Source organism: Notolepis coatsorum, assembly GCF_963971535.1.
Source record: "Notolepis coatsorum genome assembly, chromosome: 3".
Taxonomy (NCBI): domain Eukaryota; kingdom Metazoa; phylum Chordata; class Actinopteri; order Aulopiformes; family Paralepididae; genus Notolepis; species Notolepis coatsorum.
The window spans coordinates 153,595,260-153,617,053 of NC_140167.1; the positions used below are offsets into that span (position 1 = coordinate 153,595,260).

The window sequence follows — 21,794 nt, forward strand, 5'->3', positions numbered from 1 at the left end:
AATACTTCCCAAAGGTCAGTGAATACCACGATCACAACACCAGAGGAAGCTCCACAAATCATGTAAAACCCAGATTCGGCTCAAACAAGGGACTAAACACGTTTCGCAATTATGCCACATCAATGTGGAACGCCCTACCTAAAGCTGTAAAGGAATGTGAATCACTACCCACTTTCAAAAACACTCTCAAAAAACACCTACGTGGGACTGCAATTCGAAACTGGCCCCTACAAATGTCCTAACCTAGTTGTACAGTAAATTACCAATTAAGGCTTTGTCAGTATTCCAATGTACAGTGTAAAATGTGTGTGTGTCCCCTACCCAACCCCCCCCCCCCCCCCCACCTCCAATGTACAGCCCTCACCCACCCACCCAACCCCACCCCACCCACCCAACCTCCTCCAATGTACAGTTTCTATGCCAAATGTATATACACTCTTTTTCTGGACACTTTTGTATCACAAACAGTACTGTATTTGCAAATCTGATATGTCATAAATGTATAGATGTAGCAGTACTGTCTATCTGTATGTCATGTATGTCATATATGTTATGATGAATTGAAAATGGGGGACCCTGATGTAAACAAGACGAAAGTTTTTCTCTGGTCTGCATCCCCTTAACAATTGTATGTACTGAGCTGTACTGTACTGTACCCATTCTGCAATCTGTTAATAAACTTTTCAATCAATCAATCAAACAGCAGAGGACAAGGACAGCAGTGGTCACTAGCTTACTTGTAGATTTACATTTACATTTACATTTAGTCATTTAGCTGACGCTTTTATCCAAAGCGACTTACAAGTTCTGTACGACAAGCCATCAGGAAGGGCACAACTCTATCAGCTGAGCAACAATGTTCATCAAAGTGTTGAGTGCTACAGTGTAGGTTAGTTTATTAGGACAAGTGCATGACAGTACGGTTGGTTAGGTTTTTTTTTTTTTTTTTTTTTTTTTTTTTTTTTTTTTTTTTATTCAGATAATGGTTGAAGAAGTGCGTCTTTAGTCGACGGCGAAAGATTGGACGTGATTCGGCTGTCCTAACTGGGGTGGGTAGTTCATTCCACCATTGTGGGGCAAGGACTGAGAATAGGCGACTTCTCTTTGATGACCCTCCCGGAGCTTGGATAGGAGTAGGTCTGAGGCGGCCAGAAGATGCAGAGCGTAGGGGTCTTGAGGGTGTGTAGTTAGAGACCATTGACCGGAGGTAGGCGGGAGCGGTTCCCTTTGCCGCACGGTATGCTAGGTCGAGGGCCTTGAAGCGGATTCGTAGATGACTTTAGATAGAGATACGACTGCTGATTTCTGACAGGTTATACTCAATTTAAATATCCCTCTAAGGATATTGATGGAAAATTGCCACCATATATCATAATGATGCTATATTGGAATTATTGACCTTATCTGACCGTGCTGAAATGATTGGCTTGCACCAGTTCAGTCTGAACTTGGTACAGTATGTCTGCCTTTTGTTTTGATGCACCAGCTTCCCGGAATGATCTTCAACTCACAGTAAAAACCATTGCCTCACTATCCTATGGACAATTTAAAAACATGATCACAAACCTCCCTACCTCAGTATGTAATTGTTTTTCTGATCTCTTTCTTTGTTTTCTTTCCACTTTTCATCTGTTTTTGTCCTATTTATGTAAATGTATTTTATCCTTTATTATGAGGGTAAAACCTCAATATCCATTTTGAGAATAAATACATGTTTCAAACAATCTTGAATACTTTCTGCGCCACCCTCAGGTCAAACTATCAAGTTTGTTTATCTCCTGATCCGTTAGTCATACAGTCATGAAACTGGTATCCAGAGATGTGTCTACTCATGCACAACAACTACCACCAGGACATATGAAGTCTGCCATATTGGAATTTGTATTTGGAACGTTGGAATTATTGGAAAATCACGTTTTCCTCTACTCCCCCTCGCCTGTTCACCCGATTCTCACCAAACTTGCCGTATTCAATCTGGGGACTAACATATTCAAATTTGTAATTTAAATAATTGCCAAACCATACCACAGGTTAGATTAAAATGTATGGTAAACAGGAAATGATTCGTTACATGTGAACGTTCTGTCCGATTTCCACCAAACTTGACAAATATGTTTGCCTTACAACAACAAGGAGGCCTGTGAGATCCTGAGTCATCTTGCCTCATGGTGGCGCTATTCTCATAAACCTAAACATTAACTACCCCTCAACGGCTCAGATTAGGGACATGGTCAAAAGGTGGATTGCTGCTCGGGGATAAACCTGCAGCACATGTTTAGTTTTCCACAGATTCAGTTTATTTATAGAGATGGTCAATAATATGTTTCATCACCAGCTTGCACAATTTGTAAAGGTTTGATAAAGATTTTCTTTTCTTTGAACATGATGTCACTTCCTTTTTTCTAATATGGTTTATTTACTTAATTAATTTTGTCCATGGATTTAATATGAGTAAACTCTATTCAAAATGGATATGCTGGATATGTTTCTTTGTTGCATGGGTTTAAATATTAAGGTTATACTGAGTGATTGATTGTGATACCAGTGCTAAACTGAACTGTTGTACTGTTGCAGCCAAATGTGGTCACATAGCCCCCTCTCAGCCTCCTATAAGTACCGATGTAAACAGCTGTAGGAAGACCTGAACGTTAGTAACTTTTTTTTTTAACTTTCTTTTATTTTGTGTCATAATGAACATCACATTGCATTAATCATACAGTATAATATACTTGATTCACATAGTCAATGACATTTGTTACTCAGGCTCTTCCCTCTTATTCAATTTGTTTTCAAAGTATTCAGCGTAATCAAAATAAGCTGTATAATCCGAGTACGCCTCTTAAACAACCCAGTGGGGAGGGATTTTTACAATATATATATATTTTTTTTAGGATTTTTTGTAGGATAAGAAACGAAAAAATAAATAGAAACATAAATTTAGCAAAAGAAAAAAAAAATTAACAGAAAAAAAGAACAACAAAAAAAGAAAAAAAGAGAGTAGTAGTAGTAACTTTAACCCTTTCACTACCACATTACAGGAGGTTAACCCTTTCACTACCACCGTACAAAGGGTTAACCCTTTCACTACCACACTACAAAGGGTTAACACTTTCACTGGCACACTACAAAAGGATAACCCTTTCACTACCACGCTACAAAGGGTTAACACTTTCACAACCACACTACAAAGTGTCAACTACACATTGACAGTGTTGTGAAGAAGGCACGGCAACGCCTCTACTTCCTCAGGTGCCTAAGGAAGTTCCAAGTCAGTCAGAAGATCCTTAAGAACTTCTACTCATGCACAATAGAGAGCATCCTGACTGGCAATATCACCTCCTGGTTTGGGAATAGCACCGCAAAAGACCGTAGCAGACTACAGAGAGTGGCCCGTTCAGCCGAACGCACAATTGGAGGGGGGCTTCCCACTCTCCAGAACATTTACAACAAGCGGTGTATGGGTAAGGCTAAGATAATTATCAAAGACTCCAGCCACCCAAACAACTGCCTCTTTGAACTGCTGCGGTCAGGCAAGCGATACCAGAGTCTCATGGCAAGCACAGAAAGACTCAGAAGAAGCTTCTATCACCAGGCCATCAGGATGCTCAATGAACAATGTAACAACCATCAAATACACTCACAGCACACACATCCACACGCACACACTCACTTTAAACAAACAACTCACTGCAGCACCCACTTTACACACTTTAGAACACCTAAGCACACTTTATATTTATTGGGAAAGAATTTGCACTACAACCCATACCTCATTACACCTTACTGTAAATTGTACCTAAATTGTACCTCATCCCATTTCTGCTTTGCACTATATAGTATATTGTATATTAGTATATTGTATGGTAACTCAGTTACTTCTACTCTGCATTGAACATTGTACATATGTACATACTGAACACTTGTGTCTACGTACGTGACTGCTATTTTTTACTTGCTATACTTATTTTATACTTATCTATTTTTGTCTAGCACAGTCTCTGGAGCGTAACAGAAAGAAGCATTTTGTATAAAAGTATTCTGTAGTTATGTATGACAACTAATAAAGAAACTTGAACTTGAACTTGAAACAAAGGGTTAACATTTTCACTAGCACACTACAGAAGGATAACCCTTTCACTACCACACTACAAAGGGTTAACACGTTCACAACCACACTACAAAGGGTTAACACTTTCACTACCACACTACAAAAGGTTAACCCTTTCACTACCACACTACAAAGGGTTAACACTTTCATTACCACACTACAACGGGTTAACCCTTTCACTACCACACTACAGAAGGGACACTTTAAGTTTATTTGCAAAAGGGACAGTGCATATTAATCTACATTAAAAATGTAAATACGCCAGAATTAGCCAGAAGGCTAGATTTCATCTGTAGTCCCTGGCCAATATGTTAAAAAGGGCATCAACCTAAAGTGATAAAAAAGGTTATCACACATAACATAACATACATCAAATAGGCCTACATAAAATACAATTCATCACAATACACATTTTAACAAAAATACACATATAAAACAGAATAAAGCTGAAATGCATATACAGTACACACCGTTAACACATTGGCGACCACGGTTTGCAGTGTAATATGGTTCTGGACGACCAGGGTTTGTCAACAAACCGATGTACTTTCTAACAGCTATATATATACTTTATAGTATTGCTATCTGTCCATTCTCATTGTCACTTGAGTGCATAAACCGTGCCTTCATAATGGCTTAAAGAAAATAAAAATCCATCGGTTGGTTGTCATTTTATAGCGTCGTGAATATAAGCTTTATCGCAGTTTTCGTCTCGTCTTTTTTCTGGGAAGCTAGATATGAGGCTAAAGGCTAGTCATGTTATATCAAACGCCATTTCTGTTGTATATATACGAATGAAATAAAACAAACTGCTTAGCATCCGGACTATTACAGAGCATCTATGGATGAAATGGGGGTGGCGGGGGACGCCGATCAGTATTATTGATTAGCAATACAGTGTGCGTTCAAGTAGCCACATTCACTGATCGATCGCTTGCGTGTTACAACAATGTCCAATCCGGCTGTAATTTGGGTGAATAGTATCCTACCGTCAGGCCATGTGATCGCCGGCAGCATTTTGTCATTATTCATCGGCATCCGGTAGTTCGATATGTCCATTGGCTGATCATAAATCCCATTATTCCAGGCTGAAATCTGCGTTCCGTAACGTGATCAAAGATGGAGGATGTTCGGCTGGGATCCAGGCTCATAATGAAACGCCCCTAGACAATAATAAAAAAAAAATCCCATTCGGCCTCAATGATACTGCAGTGGAGCGATGGCGCCCCTAAGAGGATCTGTCCGGTATTGCATGTTTCGGAAATCAAATATGCGGGTAGATCCTGCAAGTCGATCGGGGACGTTAATACCGTTATTAAAATGGAATAAAACAATACCAACTTGCCACGAGTTAATCTGGTCCACAACGGGTGGAATCGAAACACGAGTTAACTCGTGGACGGTCCTTAATGTGTTAATGAATTTAGCTGTGGGTGCAGCTCTGGTGTTCTTTGAGGCAGATTTTAACAGTTTTTTTTTTATTGTTCAAGCATGTTACAGATATGTATAGGCATAGTGTTCCAGTAGTCCAGTAGTGTTTACCCCCCCGCCCCCCCACCCCATCTACCCAACCGCCTCCGATGTACAGTGTCTTCCCCCTCAAATGTAAATACTCTCAAATGTATATAATGTATAACTCTCTTCTTAGAAACTCTGTCTATTATTATTTAAATTGTTTTTATTGTTTTTTTTAAGGTTCAACAACATTATATACATACATACATACATACATACATACATACATACATACATACATACATACATACATACATACATACATACATACATACATACATACATACATACATACATACATACAAATATACATACAATACATGACTACGTATATAACCACACAATACCTAAAATAAATGAAAAATAAAGCAGACAAAAAGAGAAAAAAGAAAATAATAATAATAATAATAATAATAATAATAATAATAATAATAATAATAATAATAATAATAATAATAATAATAATAATAATAATAATAATAATAATAATAATAATAATAATAATAATAATAATAATAATAATAATAATAATAATAATAAAAGAAAATTGCATCGTTCTTATACAGGTTGTCACTTGCCATACGGAAATTGCCTATCTAATAGATCACCGTCTTTTGCCTAAGCATCCTCAGCAGGGGCGGGGCTAGGGTGTGGCTACTTGGGCTCAAGCCCCGAATGTTTTCTGAAAAGCCCCGAATCTATTTAAAAAAATAAAAAAATAAAATGATTTTTTTTTTTTTTTTTTTTTGACAATTCATCATTGTTACATGAAAATATGTTTGCACCAGATTTAGCAGAAGCTAATTTCCATCTGTGGTCTATCCAGCTGCTAACTGTATTTGAGTGAGTTAAGTCTTGGTGTCATGGTAGACTCAATCACTTTTAAATCACAATCAACAAGTTGACAAAAACTTAATTCTTCCACCTTAGAAACATATCTAAAGTACGGCCATTTATAAATCAAAAGGACGCTGAAAACCAGATCCATGCCTTTATTTCAAGCCAACTCGACTACTGTAATGCACTCCTTACCGGCCTCCCGAAGAAATACGATGATAACTATTTTATTGCAATGCACTATTGCATTATTTTATTCTATTTTACTAACTATTTTATTGCACTGCACTATTTTACTTTGTATCAGTGAATCATAGACGCCTGGCCATAAGAGCATTCGGAGTATCTCTGCTCTCCCACTATTGAACTTGGGGGAGCAAAGGTATGCTCTTGCTCCACCACTTTTTGATCATATGAAAAATATGATATATCCCCCCCCAATATATAAATCTAACCATAACTACTGAGTTAACTGAGTTTTATAGTGAAAAGAGCAGCTTTATTGGTCAAGATTGAAGCTCTATATTGCAGGAAATTGCACGTACAGGTTAATTAAATTAAAAAGAAATCTGCAGAAAAACCACCCCTTGCCTGCAAAAAAAAATTAAAAAAAAAATTAAAAGAAATTTAATTTTTTTTAAAAAAAATTAAAAAAAAATTAAAAAAAGGCTGGGCACCTATCTGGGCTAAGCCCCGGATCTCCTATAATCCTAAATCCGCCCCTGCCTTCAATGTCATCAGATGATTTCAACTTTTAAAAGCGGAGAAAGCAACATATTGTGCTGTTGAACCGAGGGGGTTGTGGTCAGGTCTACAGTTTTTTCGCTTTACCATTTCAGTTTTATATTGTTTTCCACAATATTCTCCCGACCCCTGGGGGCTCCATAATATATGTGAACATTATACTGTTTAATTCAGAATCCCAACTATACAGTGTATTACTAAGTCAAAATCAAAACATACCACACCACAAAAGGTCAATGAATCAGTGGCACAAGTGTAGAGCAGATAAGGAACAATCCTCCAGATTGGCAGTAATCAGCTGGATCCTTGGTGCATGGTGCATCTGGGAAAATGAAAAAAAAGGACACTATGATTCACTGGAAAGTCCGGGACTGTACATTAGGAGGGGGTGGGTGGTAGGAAAAAAGATACATACGGTGGGGAGGAGACTGTCTACAGATACACCTGTGTGATGTTGCTACGGAGTTAAACTAATAAACGTATACTATACTCACAACCACAGCAGGGGACACAACTATTTTGTTACCCTGCCATGTGGCGGACAGACCTCGCAAATGTCACTTGCCCAATAGCCTCCAGCTGCAACCACTCGAGTCCCTGAGTGATGACTGCTTGGCGCCGCCTCGGTAGAAAAAATTCCCTTTTCATGATATTTGGCGCCTCTGATTGGCTCAATTTTGTTTCAATCTGTATGCATCTACAAATCATATTATACCAGGTAGTCAATTCCGTTAGACTGCGAATAAAATTGACAGATCTCCCCAATCAAATTGACGGAAATCCGCCTTGAGACGGAACGCTTTAATGCCTGCATTCAACATCGATTATCTATTGTTCAGGATGTAGGAACGTTATACTTTTCCATTAATACATTCATACAAAAATACCTTCTAGAATATAAGTATGTTTTTATCATTTTCTGTAGTAATTCCTAGAACGTGAGTTATAGACCTAAATGCATCGATTGCCGTTTATTCCCTAGACACGCTATATTAAAAAATTCAACTGTATATGATCGTATACGTTATGCATCATCATGCACGGAGGACAGGGGGGGGGGGGGGGCATTTATAATTACGTGATCGTCAGTAAATGCTTTATGTAGTATGGGTGATATATTGATCAGATGGTTTGCAGTGAAATGAATAAATTGGTCTGCAAATAACCAGGGTATCTGCAGGTTTAGCCCAGTCAGATTTAAGGCTTTTTAAGACTTTTTAATGCCACTCAGAATTAAATTGAATACCAATTTCACGATAACAAAATGGCAAAAATCATGGGTACTCTCAGTACTCATTCAAGGGTACTACGACTATGCCTGCACCTCATGGTACCAAAGCACCTCAAAGGCACTAAAAACAAGATTACAAACATCACAAAACAAACTGGTCAGACTACTGCTTAACCTCACTCCTAAAACCCACTTTACCCCTGCCCACATTCAAAACCGCTCTTAAAGAGCACCTACGGGAGACTGCAATTCGAAACTGGCCACCGTAAATGTCCAACCCCCCCCCCCCCCTCCTAATGTACAGTCTCATCCCCATCATATATATATAATATTTTCTGTTAGGATCTCTGGGTAACAGTACTGTATATTATTTGCATATCATATATGTCACAAATGTAACAGTACTACAGTATATACCTGTATGTCATGTATGTCCCTATGCCATAAATGTCATGATGTCATGTATGTTTTTACTGTATTTATTTCTGTATATTTTATTTCATTTTTATTCTATTTTACTCTACTCTTATCCTAGGCAACTTGATTGATTTGTGTTATTATTCTAATTCGTGACCTGTCCTAAATGTGTCTAAATGTTTAAATGTTGAGCGATTTGCAGTGTCAAATTTCCCACGGGATAATAAAATTATTTCTATTCTATCTATTCTATGTTGTGTATGTCAATATGAATAAAGAAATGAGGGAAATTGAGCTGTACTATATTGTACACATTCTGCAATCTGTTAAATAAAGTTTTCATTCATCCAGTTGTTTTGTTTTTGTGGTTTGGTTGAATGAATACTTTATTTAACAGATTTCAGAATGGGTACAATACAGTACAGCTCAATACACACAATAATAAGGGGATGCAGACCAGAGAAAGACGTTTGTCTTGTTTACATCAGGGTCCCCCATTTTCAATTCATAGTGACATTTATGACATGCACAACATACATGACATCATGACATTTATGGCATAGGGACATACATGTATATATTACTGTTACATTTGTGACATATATGATATGCAAATATACAGTAAATAAATATACAAATATACAAATATACAAATATACAGTACTGTTACCCATAGATCCTAACATATATATATATATATATACATATACATATGATGGGGAGGAGACTGTACATTAGGAGGGGGTAGGTGGGTGGTAGAAAATAAATACATAGGGTGGGGTGAAGCTCTCACTCTCATCAACACAAACGTGTCCTTGCCCTTGTTTACATCCGTGAAGAGATTTTTTGGATGCAAGAAGCCAATCCAAACCTGGCTATGTAGGACGTTTTATCTTTTCCACACGTGAATGTTTTAGCGACTTCAGAGTCAGGAAACATCGCTTGAAACACCTCTCCTAGTCCCTCATTTCCATTGTAGGACCAGTGTTGGGCAAGTTACTTTAAAAAAGTAACTAGTTACAGTTACTAGTTACTTCTTCCAAAAAGTAACTAAATTACTTACTCAGTTACAAATTATAAAAGTAACTAGTTACTTCAGAAAGTAACTATTGCGTTACTTTCAAGATTTTCTTTTACATAAACAACATACACAAATCTAAACTATTTTAATGTTGCTGTGGGACAAAGTGAGACTAGCCTCCAATCAAATGCCATGTAGGCTATGTAGATATTATAATTACAATGTTTATATAGTGGATCATACAAATACAAACAGAATAGATGTTTTGGAACTTTTGATATGTATTGCCCCTCAACAGGCCACAACTGGGCAACATTAAATTATGCTTGTTAAGCACTATACCAAAAATAAATAACAAATATATACTGATTGATTGAACATTTTAATTAAGATTTCAGAATGGGTACAATACAGTACGGCTCAATACACACAATTGTTAAGGGGATGCAGACCAGAGAAAGAGTTTCGTCTTGTTTACATCAGGGTCCCCCATTTTCAATTAATGACATTTATGACGAAAGTCTTTCTCTGGTCTGCATCCCCTTAACAATTGTATGTATTGAGCTGTACTGTACTGTACCCATTCTGCAATCTGTTAATAAACTTTTCAATCAATCAATCAATGACATACACAACATACAGATATAAGAATCTAATCGAATCATCTAAACTAATCTAATCATTACATTTAAGACATGCATGACATACAAATGTCCTAACCTAGTTGTACAGTAAATGACCAAGTAAGGCTTTGTCAGTATTCCAATGTACAGTGTAAAATGTGTGTGTGTCCCCTACCCAACCCCCCCCCCCACCTCCAATGTACAGCCCTCACCCAACCCACCCAACCCCACCCCACCCACCCAACCTCCTCCAATGTACAGTTTCTACGCCAAATGTATATACACTTTTGTATCACAAACAGTACTGTATTTGCAAATCTGATATGTCATAAATGTATAGATGTAGCAGTACTGTCTATCTGTATGTCATGTATGTCTATATATGTTATGATGAATTGAAAATGGGGGACCCTGATGTAAACAAGACGAAAGTCTTTCTCTGGTCTGCATCCCCTTAACAATTGTATGTATTGAGCTGTACTGTACCCATTCTGCAATCTGTTAATAAACTTTTATTTTTTTTTAAAACTTTGGCCATTTCCCTGGCTCTTTTATACGTTTATCGCATTTATACTTGGTCAAGTTCGACCGACAGAAGCAGGCTGAAAGGGTTCAGATGGGGGGGAAGACACTCTGGGAAAGGCACGGCTGCAGTCCGGGATTCGAACTCGCTCAGCCCCAGATCCGTGACGAGCACGGTTGTCCACGGCGCTAAAATAGCACTCGCGGTACGTGGTGAGCTACTGGAGCTCCCCTGTTAATAAACTTTTCAATCAATCAATCAATCAATCACGAGCAGCTGAAGCCTGTGCTATTAAACCAGGAAGTGCAGCACTGTTGATAAGGCTGTCAGCACTGCAGTAGAGCCACTCTAGTGCCCTGCGCTGCAAAGAGTGAACACAAAACGCTCATGGACCCGCGGTCTCATGTTGACATTGTGTTGTTCGTTGGATTCGTTTTTGAGCTCAAAACGTACACTACACGGGCCGCGGTCTCATGCTGACTGATCAGTGATCGCTTGTCTTGTCGCGCTGTGTGTCAGACTCTGGATGCTTTAGACACCCGCCCACCTCCACCTCTGATTGGCTTACCATGACATTGTATTCAACCTCAGCCAATCGTCAGCATGTATGCTTGGCTCGCGCACTGTCCACTAAACAAGGAAGAACATATTATTGCCTCTCGGCGCAGAGATATGTCTGATGAAAGAAACAGGTTCATTCATAGTAACGCGCCGCATTTTTTTGTAGTAACGGTAACGACGTTATTAAGATTGGAAGAGTAATCCGTTAGATTACTTGTTACTGAAAAAACGAACGCCGTTAGTAACTTAGTTACTTATAGTGCCGTTATTCCCATCACTGTGTAGGACTGATGCTTTGTGACCGTATTTAGAACCCACAGTACCTCAGCTTCAAGGGTTGGCGTGGAGCCAAACATTACCCGGACAGGTGCAGATGTAATTGGTGGTAGACCTACCTGTCCCTCAGCAGTTGATGTGGACGGCGTCGGCGTCGAAAATAAATTTGATATTGAAGTTGTCTGCAGGCGGGTTTTTGCAGAGGTAAACATGCTTAGCGCTGTGCATGTGTGACTCGACTGCTTTTATTCCCATCGTTCCCAGTTTAAAATCCTTTTTGCAGAGTTTGCAGCGGGCCTCGTAATTATCTTTCACTGGGACCAACCACGGTGCAAACAGAGGGTTTTCGAGCCAGTTCTCATTAAATTTGCACTTTCCCATGTTAAATTAACGAGTGCAAATAAATACAAATCAATTAAACTAAACTAAACATCAGCGTTATCGCTACGGCTTGAATAACGTGTTACCTATGCTCCGGTGTTCTGAAATAGCTCCCGACGGCGACACACATTAAGGACCACATTAAGGTTCCGCCCCACTGCGTACCGTTTGCGTGAAAGAAAGAAAAAAAGCCTGATTTATCTCCCGTTAATAGTTTCCCCCCAGATTTCACAATGAAACATAAGATGACATGGCATGTTTTTAAGACCTCCGAAAGTCGGACTTAAGACATTTTAAGACAAATTAAGGCCTTAATAGTTGATAGTTGAATTTAAGACTTTTTAAGACTTTTTAAGGTCCCGCGGACACCCTGATAACGTTAGTGTCCTCTTACCGTGCGTCAAAGAGACTGGCGGTGAAATATCCCAAGTATAGGACGTCGATCGCCTAGGTCCATTTCCGGTTTGTATGTCGCAATAAACGCCGAAATCATATCGATTATTAAGTTTATAAAGCGATCCATATGTACTATAGTGTCTGTCGGGAGCCTTGCAACAATGTCTGATGGCCGGATGAATTTAATCGACGCACAGCCCCCACTTCCTGTTGTTCGAGTGTAACTCGCCCGACCATCCACCAGGTGGCGGTATTGAGCCATCGTTGTATTGAGCCGTAGGGTCCAGCTGCAGCATCGGAGGTGTATACATAGACGCCTGCGCAATAGAGCATGCGAAGCATCTGCTCTACGACTATTGAACATGGGGGGGCAAACGTCTGATTTTGCTCCCCCACTTTTTGATCATATGAAAAATATGATATACCCCCCCCCCCATATATAAATCTAACCATAACTACGTAATTTCAATCAAATTAATAATACGCACCGTTCGTTATACAAGTATCACAGAGACATTACAAAGGTGCTCACAGTTGCACGAGGGGTTCGGACAGAGATACGGGATGGTTTGAAAGCTCGGCGTTGCTAATAAATATTTTTAATATTTTTTTATAAACTGCTCAAAGCGGCATTATTTCCGCCGTTGGGTGATCACAGCGCCTGCGCACCATCCCGTATCTCTGTCCGAAACCCTCGTGCAACTGTGAGCACATTTGTAATGTCTCTGTGATACTTGTATAACGAACGGTTCGGCCAGAACCAGTCCTTCAGGGTAAATCTAGGTTGGTTTCCCATTGAGGAGCAAGTGACTGTGGATTCACTCGGTGCAGCACAGTCACGAAAGGGGCTAGTATGGACCCTGATGTAAACAAGACAAACGTCTTTCTCTGGTCTGCATCACCTTAACAATTGTGTGTATTGAGCCGTACTGTATTGTACCCATTCTGCAATCTGTTAAATAAAGTTTTCATTCATTCATTCAGCCGCCGCGCTCACTGGGGCTATTGATAGCGTCAATTAATTGTTGTTGTTGTTGTTGGTACTGCCGCTGCGGATGTGAACGGGGCCGGAGGGGCTTTGGGAGGATGGGAAAGTTATTATTATTATTATAATAGTAATTGGCTATCATACGTGCCTAGCTAGCGTTAGCTAAAAGAGCCCTCGCAGTGAAGTTATTATTATTATAGCTATCATACTGCAATATAAACTGAGTTTTATAGTGAAAAGAGCAGCTTTATTTTGGTCAAGATTGAAGGCTCTATATTGCAGGAAATTGCACATACAGGTGTTCATTAAAAAGTAAAAAAAAAAAAAAAAAAAATCTTGCACCCCCACTTTCAACTATAACTAGGCGGCCATATATGAATTTTTAATGCCATGGCGAAAAAATTCAATATTGATCTCAATAACGCTGTACAGCGAGATCTGGCGGTCAAAGCATGGCGGGCAATACCGCTTTACAGCGTGGATGTGTTAATAATGATTTGAAGATGTTTACACTTTTTTTTACAACCCTACTGTTCTCCCAATAATTAAATAAAGGTTTGATGATGATGACATGTCCTAGAAGAGAGATATAGATAGAGTGGGTGTGTTTGTGTTTGTACATGGAAGTTATACTCACATCAGCTTAAGGGAGATGCCATCCATGTCAATTCAGCATAGGATGATTCAGATGGCCTTGTGGTCAGCAGGGTCCCCCTCTGGCTGCTGGCCTCTGGTAGAGGTGTAGATCACCAGTGTCATCCCTCTGAGAACACAATTAGACTTTAGACAGTGGCTTGCGAGCACGATGAGCCTCATTTCTTTATTTTGTGATTGCTCTATCTATCTGATCTTATTACAAAATACTTGCCTCCTAGATCACTAAATGTGGGGCTCCTATCCTATTGAACATATTTTACTTTGTGTGTTTATTTTAACAATAATTTGTGATGCCATCACACAAACTGGCATTTAAAGGGTAAAATTTCAAAAAGTCCTGCACCAGAATGCAGGAAATTAAGTTTTTGTAAGAAAATAATTGTGTGTGTGTGTGTGTGTGTGTGTGTGTGTGTGTGTGTGTGTGTGTGTGTGTGTGTGTGTGTGTGTGTGTGTGTGTGTGTGTGTGTGTGTGTGTGTGTGTGTGTGTGTGTGTGTGTGTGTGTGTGTGTGTGTGTGAGAGAGAGAGAGAGAATGATGGACAATTGCTTGCTGTGTGAGAGAGAGAGAGATAGAGATTAAGTACATTTGCTGAAATACAGTTGTTCTTAATTTTCTCACTTGCTATGTGAGAATGTTAGTTATTATGTTCTCAATGCCCCTTGCATTGTATGAGTTGTGTGGAAGCGTTTGCTAGTTCTAGTGCTATCCCTTTGTACATTGTGGCTGTGTCTGACAAAAGTTAACAATAAATAATGGTATTAGGAATACATTTGCCTCCTGCGTGAACTGTGCATAGCTGAATAGACTGTATTTTAACGCCGGTCATATGGTGGTACTTGGAGAGCCAGCTACATTCTCAGGTGGTACTTGGTGTAAAAAGTTTGAGAACCACTGATCTATCGTGTATAAAATTCAACTCACAATTCTACATGGGCTTCAGGTGGTGGTCTGCGTCTTCAGGTGGTGACAAACTTGCCGCAACTGGCGAAGAATCTCTGAAATATTGGATTGATTGACAGTGACACACAACAGAATATTATTTTATGCCTGAATTTCCCCAAAATGGCCAATTGGACAGCACTTCTCCACCATCAGTGGCTATACGTGTCAGATAGGTGCAGATAGGAGAATATGTCTGAATGACAAAGAAATCGCTTAACTCTCCCTCCCTCGGCAGCTATTGGCGCAACGGTGTAGCGGTCATTCCTATATGGCTATATCAAATCAAATCAAATCAAATTTATTTATAGGGCCCGACAACACACGTTAATGTCCCCATGGGCCGTACAGGTCTTCTTTAAACAAGTCAAGAAGACAACATAACAATAAGTCAAGAACAGAACAAGAACACCATAGGGTCCAAACATTTTTTAGATGAATGCAAATAAATGAAAGAATGCAAGCACTCCCAGACATACCCCACGCGAAGGTAAGGAAAAACTCACTAAAACCTAACAATAGGGAAAAAAAGCTCCACAGGCAATGTGGAGGAGAGAAACCTTAGAAGGGCCGTTCAAGGGGGGATCTCCCTTCTTAGATGTCGGTGATAGTAGTGTTGCAGACGGACAGTTGGTAAGCATGCACTCATGTGTGTGGTGAAACACAGATGAGTGCATGCAATAGCAACTGTACATTTTGAAAAATTAAAGATAGAGCTAATAGCGATAGCAACTGAACATTTTGAAAGATTTAAAGATAGAGTTGATAGCGGATCTATTTGAGGCACAGGGGCGGCGCAAGAGGGTATATGGCTATGACTATGAGCCCAGATGCAACGAGTAATTGTCTACTCAAAATCAACTAAGTGTCATGATTACGTCATTACAACCTGGGACTTGGATGGGAGAGCAGGAAAGATCCAATGTCTTCAGTCAAAAATCCGCCAATCAATGCAAAGGTAAACATACGTCTTTAGAGACGTTTTATATAAGAATAAACACCAGTGAACTTGTGTATAAAATTCAACTCACGCTACAGGCAGTCTCTGCCTGCGTGCAACTGCTGGTCTCTGGTGGTAATTCAGGAATGGCTTCAAGTTCCTCTGGCGAAGAATCTCTGAAATATTGAATACGACAATAAAAATGTTATGCCAGTGAGAGAGGGAGACGGAGATAGAGGGAGAGACAGACATAGCACTGCTGTGTCATCAAATGACAAAGGCTTTGGCAATGTAGGTGTTGTGTGAAGTGGAGGAGGTCGGGGTGAGAGAGACAGAAAGACAGAGATGAAAACACAGATAAAGGTGTGAAGTTTGAAGTGGGGTGAGAGAGACAGACAATATTGAATTGAAAGATAATACTTACTGAGCTGAATCAATGGCAGTGTGGTAATATGGGGCTGGAGTTATACATTGGCATTCCTAGAGAAAGAGCAACATAATTAACAAAATAAGGAAAAAATAAGCACCATCATCAATCAATGAGCACCATATAGCCTACAGTAGCAAGTGTACCTAGCTCCATATACCTAGCGCATGTCTGGTGGTAAAAACAAAACATGATTTGAGAATGTGTTAGTTAACTCACCTTGATAGCGGCGATGATTGCCAGCGAATTCTAAAAAGAAGACGATCAAAATATTCAAAAAACCTTGTATGCAATTTATCAAGACTGTGTATATTATATATATATGTTTAGAGTAGCAGGAGCTAGAAGTTCAAATATGTCAGTCTTTCAAAGCCCCATTTTTTATATATAACAAAAGGCAGAATGAACATCACTGCTGCCCTGCTGGATTAAATTCTGAATTGCAGGTAGGCCTGAATAAGTATTTACTGTGCAAAATAACCAAAACCAGATAAACAATATCTGTTTTTTATGAAGCACAGATCATGTTAATTAAGTATTCTGAGTCTGAGCAGACAGAAAACCATCTTACCATCAGCAAGGGATTCCTTTGTGCTGAAGACCCACAATGCAACACAACAACTTCAAGCTAAAATGCCTCACATACAAAACGAAATAAAATATAGAGCCATGGCTGTGTCCCAAGTTTAACACAATTGAACTATAATAAAGTATTTGTTAACACTAGTTACAACAATGCTTATGTAACTATTAAAAACGTACATTTTAATCACGAAACAAAATGGCAGACTAACGTTAGCTAGCATACTAGCTAGCTAACATTAGTAGCTGTAATAATATGCATCACTATTTGCTAAAAACAAGCTCCAAACTATTTGCCACGGCACAGAGATAACATTTAGTCAAACGATAACAGCCCGGTGATGGTATCTGAACGGGATCATACTATTCCCATAAGAACTCACTTACCAGTTAACTAGTATACTATCTAGCATGTTAGCTAATAATGCTAACAAGCTTTGTTCTGCACTGTAGCCTACTAGTTGCCACCACGGTAATAATTCACAAAGTAGCATGTAGTCAAACGATGACAGCAAGATTATGGTATGTGAATGGCATAATACATTATATTGTCAATGACTTACCAAGGAGTTTGGCTCAGACTATTTGTCAAGCCAGTCAGTGAAGACACCATCGCGCCAAAGTTACGTTTGAATACCTCAAGTCCCGTGAGATCTTCTAGGTCTCGCGAGTTGCTTAGGACTATACCCTCTCGAAGGGGAGGGGAGGGGGAGGAGGGGAGGAGGGGAGGGGGAATCTATACTAAATTGATTCAACGACAGTTTTTCAAATGTTGAAATGGTATCTGTAATTAAATATTGAATCAACATAGCTTTTTCAACCTCAACCAAAAATAACCAATCTGACTGTACATTGGAGGTGGTTGGGTGGGTGGGGTGGGGGGGTTGGGTAGGAGGGATGGGTGGGGGACACTGTGGGGGGGGGGGGGGGCGTTGACTTGCAACGGATATAGTGCAGCAATGCAAGTTCAATTCACAGTTATTACTACAGACCGGTGGCACTCACCTCTGTGGTCATGAAATGTTTCGAGAGGCTGGTCAAGGACCACATTTGTGCCTCCCTCCCCAGTGATATGGACCCTATGCAATTTGCATACAGGACAAACAGGTCCACTGACGATGCGGTCTCCCAGGTACTACACAGCACCCTCTCTCACCTTGACCGTCAGAAGGGGGGCTATGTGAGACTGTTGTTCATACAGCTCAGCGTTCAACACCATAGTCCCCACCAGACTGGTGGACAAGCTGATCGAGCTGGGTCTGAGCTCCGCCCTGAGCGCCTGGGTACTGCTTTCTGAGTGAAAGACCCCAGGCGGTCAGGGTGGGGGGTCAGACCTCCAACACCATCACCCTGAGCATCGGGTCCCCCCAGTGCTGTGTTCTGAGCCCCCTGCTGTACTCACTCTACACACACGATTGTGTGGCCAAGTTCAGCTCCAACTCCATAGTGAAGTTCGCAGACGACGCGGTGGTGGTGGGGCTGATCTCGGACAACGACGAGAAGGCCTACCGGGAGGAGGTTGAGGTACTGGAACGCTGGTGCCAGGACAACAGCCTGCTCCTGAACATTGGTAAAACCAAGGAGCTGATCATGGATTATAGGAGAGGACAGCAGGAGACACACACACCACTGATGATTAACGGGGATACCGTGGACAGGGTGAGCAGCTTTAAGTACCTGGGGGTCCACATCTCAGAGGATCTGACATGGTCAACACACATAGACACAGTAGTAAAGAAGGCGAAACAGCGCCTCTACCACCTGAGACAGTTAAGGAAGTTCAGAGTATCGGGGAAGATACTCCAGTCCTTCTACTCAGGAGCTGTAGAGAGCATCTTGACTGGAAACATCACTGCCTGGTATGGAAACAGCACGGCACAGGACAAGAAGGCCCTACAGAGAGTGGTGCGCTCAGCCGAGCGTACCACGGGTATTGCACTACCTCCCCTGCAGGTTCTATACAACAAGAGGTGCAAATCCAGAGCCTGCAGAATAATGAAAGACCCCCACCACCCCAATAACAGCCTGTTTCAGCTGCTGAGGTCAGGCAGACGCCTGCGAACCCCATGCTACTAGGACAGAGAGGCTTAGGCTCAGCTTCTTCCCCCATGCAGGCCATCAGAGTCTTGAACAATGAACATTGAGTACCACAGAACACTGAACTATCCACACATAAGCACACATGAGCACACACACGACACGCACGATGTGCACGCTCACACACTAGCAGCCACTTTGACACTTTAACATGAGCGGGCACACACTCATGCCGCACACACCCACACTTATTGCCAAAAGGAAAGGCCACTTTAAACTAGTATTAGCAACAGTAACAGTGTATTGCACTACCAAAGCTACCTAGCATGTCCTATATACTCTGTAAATAACTATGTACAAATGCCGAGATGTCACACCATGTTTCCTGTTACCTGTTATTGCACAATGTTTTTTGTATTGGATTCTATTATATGTTGTGCCACTGTATTGCACATCGTTGCGGGCAAGACCACCCGCATTTCATTGTATAGTCGTATGCCGTGACAAATAAAACTCTTGACTTGACTTGACTTGACTTATTGTTGTAATGGAGAAGTGCGGGAGTTTATGTCACGGGGGTTGGGGACGGGGTGTGCGAGGGTGTGTGTGTGTGTGTGTGTGTGTGTGTGTTCTGTATGTGAATGAGTTCCAAGGCCTCGGCAGAACGGCATGCTCAAATCAGCCATTTCCCCCTCTGATAAGCATCTTCCCAGATCTCCTATAAGAAGGGAGAGAGGAAAGAAAGAGACGTTCGGGCAGTGGCGTCTCTGCTACAGGCTCCCTTCTTCATTCCAAGGCCTCTCGTCCTTCACCATCCGTGGGTTTGAGAAACGTCTCATGTAAATTGACAAAGTGAGTCATTGTACCACCAAATTCAGGCTGGGTTGGCACGAGGACAGAAAGTCTGACGTTTCAACCCGACGTGCATCACTGCCATCTTCCCCAGAGTCAAACTAGAAGATGGATATCAATTTCATCTCTGTGCGTCAGAGTTAATTTTTTTACAGAGCGCTAGCTGGTCCCTACTTCCAGTCCTTGTGCTAAACTATAGGCTAGTTGCTTGCTTCCAGTCCTTGTGCTAAGCTATAGGCTAGCTGGTCCCTATACTGCTTCCAGCCCTTGTGCTAAGCTATATAGCTAGCTGCTCCCTACTGTTTCCAGCCCTTGTGCTAAGCTATATAGCTAGCTGCTCCCTACTGCTTCCAGCCCTTGTGCTAAGCTATAGGCTAGCTGGTCCCTATACTGCTTCCAGCCCTTGTGCTAAGCTATATAGCTAGCTGCTCCCTACTGCTTCCAGCCCTTGTGCTAAGCTATAGGCTAGCTGGTCCCTATACTGCTTCCAGCCCTTGTGCTAAGCTATAGCTAGCTGCTCCCTACTGCTTCCAGCCCTTGTGCTAAGCTATATAGCTAGCTGCTCCCTGACACATGCCTCCTCTATTTGAACGACCACATCAAACAAGAGGTGGACGCGGGCAAATACTGCGGCATGGTCATGCTGGACCTACAAAAGGCCTTCGATACTGTCAATTACTCCATTCTGATTGACAAGCTAAAAGCAATTGGTTTTGATAGCTTATCAGTGAGCTGGATGCAATCCTACCTGGAGGGGAGAGAACAGATGGTAGAGGTAAACGGTACTCTATCCCCCCCCCTCACAGTGAGCTGTGGTGTTCCACAAGGAAGCATACTAGGACCGCTACTCTTACTAATTTATGCAAATGACATGTCGTCAGCCTGTGACTGCAACTTGTTCCTGTTTGCGGACGACTCAGCCCTGCTGGTCTCTGACAAGAACAAGTTGCAGGTTGAAAAAACCCTCAGCTCGGAACTAGGCAAAATCTGCATATGGCTCGCTGATAACAAACTATCATTACACATGGGCAAAACAGAGTCCATTCTCGGTTCAAATAACAAACTCAGCAAGACCGACGGCTTCTCAGTTGCAGTGGGTGACAATATTGTCACAAGGAAAGACGAAATTACCTACCTGGGTTCCATCCTAGAGGCAAATCTTTCCTGTGACAAAATGGCATCCAATGTAATAAAAAAAAGTCAACCAACGAACTAGATTCTTGTACCGGATCTCCTCTCAAGAAACAAGAATACCCTGAAGACTCTGGCAGGAGCCCTCATTCAATATACTACGACTATGCGTGCACCTCATGGTACCAAAGCACCTCATAGGCGCTTAAAACTAAATTACAAACATCACAAAACAAACTGGTCAGACTACTACTTGACCTTACCCCCAGAACCCACCTCACCCCTGCCCACTTTGACAACCTAGGATGGCTTAGAGTAGACGACAGAGTACAGCAACTTGCAATGGGCCTGGTCTACAAGATACACTATACCACTAAGGTACCCATGTACATGTCAAAATACTTCCCAAAGGTCAGTGAATACCACAACCACTACACCAGAGGAAGCTCAACAAATCATGTTAAACCCAGATTCGGCTCAAACAATGGACTAAACACGTTTCGCAATTATGCCACATCAATGTGGAACGCCCTACCCAAAGCTGTAAAGGAATGTGAATCACTACCCACTTTCAAAAACACCCTCAAAGAACACCTATACGGGATACT

At 41.0% G+C, this 21,794-nt stretch overlaps 1 long non-coding RNA gene across 1 annotated transcript; it reads right to left on the bottom strand.

Moving 5' to 3' along the window:
• Positions 1-7,329: 7,329 nt before the first annotated feature.
• Positions 7,330-17,780, bottom strand: LOC311224400. Its single transcript, XR_014619442.1, has 7 exons — positions 17,730-17,780; positions 16,804-16,833; positions 16,582-16,637; positions 16,249-16,333; positions 15,200-15,273; positions 14,259-14,384; positions 7,330-7,526 (listed from the first exon to the last, which is right to left on the bottom strand). It is a non-coding gene; the product is annotated as an uncharacterized lncRNA (long non-coding RNA).
• Between the last annotated feature and the right edge of the window lie 4,014 nt (positions 17,781-21,794).